Here is a 9,385-nt window from a genome sequence, read left to right on the forward strand (position 1 = left end):
ATCTTGAAAACACTATGCCATGAAGCCAGACACAAAATGCCACGTATTGTGTGATTTCATTTATATGAAACATCTGGAATAGACCAATCTATAGATATTGGTTGCCTAAGACTGAACAGGGGAGGGATCTGAGGGGAAATTGGGAGTGACTGTTAATGGGTATGGGGTTTCCTTCCAAGGTGATAAAAATGCTCTAAAATTGATTGTGCTGTTGGTTGCACAATTCCATGAGTATACTAAAAACCATTCAATTTTACACTTTAAAAGGGAGAATTGTATGGTATGTGAATTATATCTCAATACTGCTATTATTTAAAATAAAGGCATAACTTGAACAGATACATGCACATCCACCTTCATAGCAGCATTATTCACAATAGACAAAAGGGAGAAGCAACCTAAGTGTCCATCAGTGGATGAATGGATAAACAACATGGTATATACATACAATGGAATACTATTCAGCCTTAAAAAGGAAGAAAATTCTGACACATGCTACAATATGAATGAACCTCAAAGACACTATGCTAAGTGAAATAAAAGCTAGTCACAAAATGACAAATATTGTATGATTCCACCTACATGGGATACTCAGCGTAGTTAAATTCATAAAGGCAGAAAGTAGAATGGTGCTTGCCAGGGGCCGAAGGGAAGAGGGAATGGAAAGATACTGTTCACTGGCTACAGAATTTCAGTTGGGGAAGATAAAAAAAGCTCTGGAGACGGATGGTGGTGATGGTTGCACAACAATGTGAATTTCTTCTTTTTTTTTTTTCTTTTTAAAGATTTTATTTTTCCTTTTTTCCCCCCAAAGCCCTCTGGTACATAGTTGTATATTTTTAGTTGTGGGTCCTTCTAGTTGTGGCATGTGGGAAGCCGCCTCAGCATGGCTGGATGAGTGGTGCCATGTCCATGCCCAGGATCCAAACCGGCGAACCCCTGGGCAGCCAAAGCAGAGCACACGACCTTAACCACTAGGGCACGGGGTCGGCCCCCAATGTGAGTGTTCTTTTTTTTTTTAAAGGTTTTATTTTTTTCCTTTTTCTCCCCAAAGCCCCCCCGTACATAGTTGTATATTCTTCACTGTGGGTCCTTCTAGTTTTGGCATATGGGATGCTGCCTCAGCGTGGTTTGATGAGCAGTGCCATGTCCGCGCCCAGGATTCGAACCAACGAAACACTGGGCCACCTACAGTGGGGTGTGCGAACTTAACCACTTAGCCACGGGGCCAGCCCCTGTGAGTGTTCTTAATGCCACTGAATTGTACAGTTAAAAATGGTTAAAATGGTAAAATTTTTCCTAGTTATTTTTAATACAAGTATACGTATTTCTGTAACTTACTTCCTTGCAAGCATGAATGGTGAAGGGTCTTCCTCTCTCTTTCTCTACATGGGCCCCTCCTGAGGCCTGGTCACAATATGCCACCACAGTGGGGCAAATCACCTTCATTTCAGGCAGGGGCAAAGCTTCAGTATGAGGACCACCAGGCAGTTGTCCCCCCAGAGCTGTCTCTCACTCCACAGTTACTTCCACTGCTCTCTCAGCAAAGAAATCAGGATACATGGTCCTCTCAGAAGGATGCCAGTCATCTAAGCACCGTGCAGAGCCTTGGAACACTCATCTCCCTCTGAAGAGGTGCCCTCCGGAGAGTCACGGAAGACACACGGCCATGGATGCTGATCGCCAGAACTCTTCCTCTGGCTCCTTCAGCAGTTGGGTAGCCTTTACCAAATCCCTTTCATTCTTATGTTCTTCAAACCAGGTTCTCATCACATAAGCAAAGGACCAGTATTTGTCCCTGTGGATGCACCAAGACTTGAAGTGGCACGGCACACTCTTAGAAAGCTGTAACACCTTCTGCTGGTGGGTCAGGTAGACCAGAATGCCATGATGGCCTACTCACCTTCAACAGCCAGAGGGGCTGCCCAAAATGGTAAATCTTATGGTATGTATATTTTACCGCAATTAAAAATAAATAAATAAAGGCATAATAGTAGTTCTTACCCCACAGGGTCATTGTGAGAATTAAATGAGATGCATATTGGCCGAAGGAATGATTAAAATGAGAGGTAGCATTTATGAACCAGGCCTGGGGAGTAGGGTTGGAGATGGGATGAGGAGGGGAGAGGGGCACTTTAACTTTCCACTTTGATTCATTTATCTGTGGCTTAGATTTTTTTGCAAGTAGTGTATTTTTATAGCTTAAAAGAGTGAAGAAACGAGGGCTGCTCATATTCCTGTTTCCGATTTGTTCAAGACTTAGCGTCCACAGAGAACAGCACGAGGGTTGGGATCAACATTCTATTCTTGGCCTATGTTGACCTTCTATGTTTGTATCTTTATGTGTAATTTTTTCCAGATTTCCTCAGCTTTGCTTACCTTTTCCCCTCTCCCCTCTCAATTTACTTAAGTCTGTTAGTCACAAAATGTTAAACCTCCCAGTGTGATCGCTGGATCCTCCCCTCTTGCCCCAGAAAGGACCCCAGACCGCAGACACAGGGGCTCCCCGCTCATCCCTAGCTATTGTCCGCTGACCTCCTCTTCCTCAGTTTTACCTCCTTCCCTAGAGCGAGACCTTCCCTGAGATCTGATTTTCAATCTCTCACTTTGCAAATTGAGAGGTCTGCTCCCAGGAGGCCAGAGATGGCTGGGCGCCCAGCCGGAAGTCTGTTTCCTGGGCGGGAGAACGCTGGCGGAAATCCAGATGGCTGACGTCACCTGGTCCAGATGGCGGAAGCCATTGCCCAAGCACAGGAAATCGATGCCAACGACACAGTTCTCTGTGACTCTTTCTCTCAATTCAGAAAAGCCTTTTCCTAGACAGGAGGCAGCTGAGCAGGAGTGGAAAGTGCCCTGGCTTTTGAACCACACAACGTGTTGAGCATGAGGCTGGCTGCAGCGTCGACTGACAAGTGAACGTGGGACCTGACACTGGACTCCGGGTCAGAAGACGCAAGTCTGAGACGGAGCTCTGCCACCTAACTTCTGACCTTTGACAAATCATTTGATTTCCTACAGTTGGTTTTCTTAGCTATGAGTAATAATATCTTCCTCACGGAAGCTATTGTTGCAAGGCTGGAGTGAAGTCATCCATGTGAAAGATTTCATAAACTTGAAGCAGGATGCCAGTGTGAAGTTCCGCCTCTGAGAGAGCCCTTCTGAGAAAGCAGACCCCAAGGAGGAGGCCTGATGGAGACCAGTTACAGGCTGATCCAGGAGCGATGTAGCTTGTACTGGAATGTGGTGTGCTGTTTACTAGCTCTGCGGCTGGGACGCATAACTTCACCTCTCTGTGCTCAACCACCTCTCTGTCAAATGCGGATGACAAGAATACCCTCCTCACAGGGTTGTCAGGAGGGTGAAGTAGTTACTCCACACAGATCAAATAGAACAGTGCCCAGCTCAGGGTAGCTCTCATTAGCCTTGGCTGGAATGATTATTCCAAAACCAAGTTGTGCACTTGCAGGCCCTGGGCTGGACATGCAGCCCAATCCCAAGAGATCTCACAAAAAGAGATTCTGCCCCAATCCACTGTCCACACAGCAGGCAGAACAATTCAGCTAAAATCTGATCGTGTCACTTCTCTGCTTAACTGACCAAATCTGCCCTAGGCCATCTATTGAAAGGCATCAAGCCTTTGTGACAGGCCCTTGAGTCCTTCTCCAGCCTCATCTCCTGATGCTCGATGCTCACCGTCTCTCTGTGAGGCTCCAGCAACCTCAAACTTCCTGCAACTTCTCATCTCCACCACCTGGCTCCCGTTGCCCCTCTGCCCAGCATGAGCTCACCCACCCTGCCTTTGCTAACTCCTAATTATCCTTCAAGACTCTTAGACTCATGTCTTCCAGAAAGCCCTTTCTCAATCTCCCAAGCAGGGCTTGGTTCCCCTTCTCCTCCTATATTCCTTGTGGGCACCTCCAGCATTGCACAGGCCAAATTGTATCCTAACTCTCCATGTAACCGTTTCACACCAGACTGGGGGATCCCTGAAGGCAGAGACCAGCACTGGGTCTTGCCAGGCGCACAGTAAGTGCTCAGTAAACATTGGGTGGAAAGACTGATGAATGGATGACCAGGGATGAATAAAGCCCAAGCTTGTTTGTTCAGCTGTCATAACAGATGATGTTGCTTGCCTGGGGCTGGGGTGAACATCTCAGACAGATACAGCTTCCGTTGATCTCAAGCAGGCATTTTTCTTTTTTTCCTTTTTTTTTTTTTTTTTTTTTTGTGGGGGGAAGATTAGCCCTGAGCTAACATCTGCTGCCAATCCTCCTCTTTTTGCTGAGGAAGACTGGCCCGGAGCTAACATCCATGCCCATCTTCCTCCACTTTATATGTGGGACGCCTACCACAGCTTGGCTTGCCAAGCGGTGCCATGTCTGCACCTGGGATCTGAACCGGCGAACCCCGGGCTGCCGAAGCTGAGCGTGCAAACTTAACAGCTGCACCACCAGGCTGGCCCCAGGAATTTTTCTTAGAATCATCTCTGTCAGCATTCTCTGTACCTCTTTCCTCCCCGTTTTTATACTTTGTCTCTCCTTCCTTATCACTTTGTTTCTCTTCCTTGCTCTGTCATATTTCTGTATCTTTTGTTGCTTTGTATCCTTTTCTCTTCCTCTTTCTTTTGTGGTTGAGTGGTTATCTGTCTGTTCTCTTGCCTCTTATCAAGATTTCTGTGCTGGTAAGAGTTTTCCTGGATTTATGACTCCTTAGAAAGAAAGAAGGAGATTTTGAAAGGAAGGAAATCACCTTTATTATGTACCTAGAAGTTCCATACATTTTATCTCATACAGTCTTGGTAATATCTATAATATGACATATCATCCAAGCAGCTAGGTTCTGCTTCTGTAACTAACAACCCCAAAATCTCAATGGCTCTATGCAACTGAGATTTATCTATTGCTCCTGCTATGTATCAATGGCGGATCGGCTGAGGCTCTGCTCTGGGCCATCGTTGTCCTCACTCCAGGACCCAGGTTGACAGAGCAGCCACTATCTAGAACACTACCAGTTGCTATAGTAGAAGGAGGAGAGAATGTGGAAAAGCACATACTAGTTTTTAAAACTTCCATGTAGCAGGGACACATTTTAATTGGCCAAAGTAAGTCACCCATGCCTGGGTTAACTGGCAAGAGTTAAATAGGGTGGCAAAGTACAATCTTCCTAGGTACCTGGAAGGAGAGAGAGAAACTCAAATAGTGGTGAACAGGCCTGATAACCACAGCGGATATTACTGTTCACACTTTACAGACGAGGTGGCTGAGACTCAAAAAGTTTATAGAGTTTGTTCAAGGTCATGCAGTAAATGTCAGAGAGGGAGCTGAACCCAGGCCTTTTGATTCCTGGGATGGTGCCTCTCCCACATCACTGGATTTTAAGGTTGCCTAGACCTCTTCTGCCATTTCTACCAAGTTTTTGGACCCTGATATGAAGCATGGTTTGCTGGCACACCGGAAGCAAAGTGATAAGAAATCCAGCTTTGTTCACCAACCTTTGCATCACATCTGGTGAGGGGCATTGGAATCTCTCTCCAAGGTGGGGTTTTTGGAGACTTCCAATTTCCAAGACAAAACCGAGTAGGTTACAAAACTTAGAGCACAGTCATTAGAACTCTTCCAGGCAAAACAAATCTTTGGTGATGGAAGTCAGACCAGCAGTTATTGCAGAGCGGATAGGGAAGGGGGTGCAGCATATTGACCAGATAGGGGCTCAAGGGGACCTTCTGGGCTGATGTTGGTTAAATGAGTGAATACAAACGTAAAAATTCATCGAGCTTCACACTTAAGATTTGTACACTTTTCCGTATATCAGCTCTATCTCAATAAAAATGAATAATACAAAAGAAATATTCTTCATCACAATAAAAAATATTTACTGTGCCAAAGATCCTGTTAAGAGAATGAAAAGACAAGGTACAAAGTGGAAGAAAATATTTGCCAATCACATATCCAACAAAGGATGTGTATCCAGAATATATAAAGAACTCTCAAAATTCAATAGCAAGAAAACAGACAACCCAATTTGAAAATGGGCAAAAACCTTGAATAGATACTTCACCAAAGAGGATATAAGGAAGGCAAATAAGCACATCATTATTGACCATTAGGAAAATGCAAATTAAAACCATAATGAATTACTACTACAGATCTATTAGAAGAGCTAAAATAAAAAATTTTGGCAAGTGTTGGTGAGAATGCAGAGAAACAGGAACTCTCGTACGTTACCCGTAGAATGAATGCAAAGTCACACTCTAGAACACGGTTTGGCAATTTCTTATAAAGTTAGTACACTTACCATATAACTAAACAATCCCCTAGGTATTTATCTGAGAGAAATTAAGTCACATTCATACATAAACCTATATGCTAAATGTTCATGAGAGCTTCATTTGTAATTACCAAAAACTGGGTTAAAATGGGTAAATGCATAACTTGGTTTATCCACACTATGGAATACTAGCCAGAAACAAAAAGAAACAAATTATCAATAGATGCAACAACCTGGATGAATTTTAAAGGCATTATCCTGGGTGAAAAAAATCAGGTCTCAAAAGGTTACATGTTATATGATTGCATTTATGTGACATTTTTGAAAAGACAAAACTATAGTGACAGAGCATAGATCAGAATAGCAGGGGTTGGTGGGAGGTGGGTAGGAGGATGTGACCACAAAAGGATAGCATGAGGGAGTTCTGTTGGGACAGTAGAACTGTTATCTTGATTGTGGTGGCAATTACATGAATTTTTACATGTGTCAAAATTCATAGAACTGTACAGTGAAAAAAAGTCAATTTTACTGTATTTTTTAATTAAAAACATACTTTTCAATTAAAAAGAAACCCTCTAGCCCCTGAAACAGACAGAGGAGAGTTCAAGAATAGGAGTCAAAAAATTAGATGCCCTGAAAAAGGCACCCCGACTCCCTCCCCTTGACCCCATCCCGGAGCTCTGGGTTCTCCTGGGCCCTCTACACTTCACACTCCCCCTCCTTGTTCTCCTGCTAGGCTCACATGACCCACACATCTCCTCCTTTAGACTCCTAGTCTGGAGGCCAAGGAACCTAGTCTGCTTTGTTCACAACTATATCTTCAGTGCCTGGATTCAGGTATGAGGTGGGTGTTCATTGACAGAGTGAAGGAATGTTCCAGCTCCAGCCCTGATTCATCCTGGCACACATCACAGGCTAGTCTCTATTTGGCCTCCTCTCCAGCTGCCGACTGGACACACCACAGCTGGAAGTCATCACTGGCCCCCCTTTCAGAGCCCAGGTCTGGATCACAAGCTCACCCCTCCTGGAAAGCAGAGTCTCCAGCTGTCCTGTAGTTTGCAATATGAAGATATCAGCAATCTGATGATTTATTGATGCTGTCATTTTAATTGTCAAAGTACATTTTTATTGCCAAAACAACATCTGTTCAATGGTTTTTTGGTTTTTTTTCAAAGATTTTATTTTTTCCTTTTTCTCCCCAAAGCCCCCCAGTACATAGTTGTATGTTCTTCGTTGTGGGTCCTTCTAGTTGTGGCATGCGGGACACTGCCTCAGCGTGGTTTGATGAGCAGTGCCATGTCCGCGCCCAGGATTCGAACCAACGAAACACTGGGCCGCCTGCAGCGGAGCGCGCGAACTTAACCACTCGGCCACGGGGCCAGCCCCTCAATGGTTTTTTTTAAAACTCAAAACAGTAAAAAAAAAAAAAAAAAAAAAGGTAGACCTACTTCCCAGAAGCCATAATTGTTACCAGTTCCTTTTCTATCTACCTAAAAGCATTTATGTGTATGTAAGTATGTATGTCTATGAATATGGAACAGGTATGAATGAATTGATCCGCAGCTCTTGGGGCACAAGCAATGTCCTATTTCTTATGGACTCACTCATATCAGATCTGGCTTCAGCCCTGACCATCCCTAACTGGAGTTCTAGTGTCTGGCAGTTTCCAGACGTCCCCCCTTGGGTCATATAAGGAACTGTAGGTTCATGCAGCTTTGAGGAAACAGAGGAGAGTCTGCTCCTCTGACCACAGTGGTCAGCACTGCCTTGCTCTTGCTCAAGGCTGTGGAGTCCATCAGAGGTCAGGCCACTCAGCTGACCCGGGCAGTTCCTAATCACGTGAGCATGGCATCAGCAAAGCTAGGAGAGAGAAAAAAAGCAACTTTGGAAATAATTGGTATTTGAGGAGAAGGTAGAGGAGGAGGTGGGAGAGGAGAAGAAGATGGAGAGAAAGAAGGAGAGCATCAAAGTAGTCATGCTCTGAAGAAAAATCACAAATCCGTAGTACATCCTTAAAGCTGGTTTTGGTTTCATAGAGTTCCTTTACTTTTAATTACTTTGGGGGCACCGTAATATTTTCAATGCTTCTTTACCGTCTTGATCTGGCCATGCCTGGGCGCTGGGGGGCATTTGCTGAGGCTCTGAAAATGCTGCATCCAGAGCACCCCAGCCCGGTTCTCGTGGACTCTGGCAGCCAGTCCCACCTGAGAGGCCGCTTTGGAACAGGCCCAGGTCTCCGCGTGCCCTGGAGAAATGGCGTCCCCTCTCTTTTCCCTCACTCCCCAGAGGTCCAGGCATCAGCTAAGAGGTAGGCCACTGCCCCTCCACCTTCCCCTCTCAGACCAGACATGCAGCCCCTTTAGAGCCCCATCTGGCCTCATTCTTCTCTTTCCTTCTAAACACACAAAAAAAGCCAAACCCCTCAAGGGTCAGGAAACCCACAACTTCAAGGAAACAAAGTCCTGGCTCCGCAGAGGAGGGAGAGGAGAAGGATGCCTTCATTCCTATTTAATTCTCAATAGATTGTTGTTACGATAAAGTCATAATAAATTGTCCTGCTACACAACATATTCTTTTAAATTTGATCATTTCTTCAAATATGATGCCCGTTTGGAAAGTGGTTGTGGGGAGACCAATTAATAATCATTTATGAAATGTTGCTTGGATGAAGAAGCCCACAATGGGCATAGTGTGAGAGTTTAAAGAAAGGAACACAGAAGATCCTCGTCTTAAAGAAATTTCAACCAATTTAGACACAAAGTGCGTATACTATCTGAGAAACCACCTGAGGACAACTCAGACCAGTGGTTATTTATGGAGCATCTACTAATAAAAGTTAATACTTACTGATGGCTTCCTAGGTACCAGACACTGTACTTGCCTGGGGATACCACAATCCACAAGACAGAGACGAGTCCTGCCCTACGGAGCTCAGAAGGTCAGACATAAAACATACAGGAATGAAGTGATGACTCTTACAAAAGGGGGAGTGCAGGCTGCTGCCGTGGGAATGTAGAGCCCGAGAACTAAACACAGGGTAGGGTATCAGGGGAGGCCTCCCTTGGACACTGACCTTTAAACTGAGACTTGAAAGTAACAAACCAAAAAAACAGAGACA

The 9,385-nt window shown here is 44.7% G+C and overlaps 1 pseudogene; it reads right to left on the bottom strand.

Annotated features, from left to right (window-relative positions):
* Positions 1-1,385: 1,385 nt before the first annotated feature.
* On the bottom strand, positions 1,386-2,017 carry LOC124227058 (NADH dehydrogenase [ubiquinone] 1 beta subcomplex subunit 9-like; annotated as a pseudogene).
* Positions 2,018-9,385: the final 7,368 nt, after the last annotated feature.

Source organism: Equus quagga, chromosome 15 (assembly GCF_021613505.1).
Source record: "Equus quagga isolate Etosha38 chromosome 15, UCLA_HA_Equagga_1.0, whole genome shotgun sequence".
Lineage (NCBI taxonomy): Eukaryota > Metazoa > Chordata > Mammalia > Perissodactyla > Equidae > Equus > Equus quagga.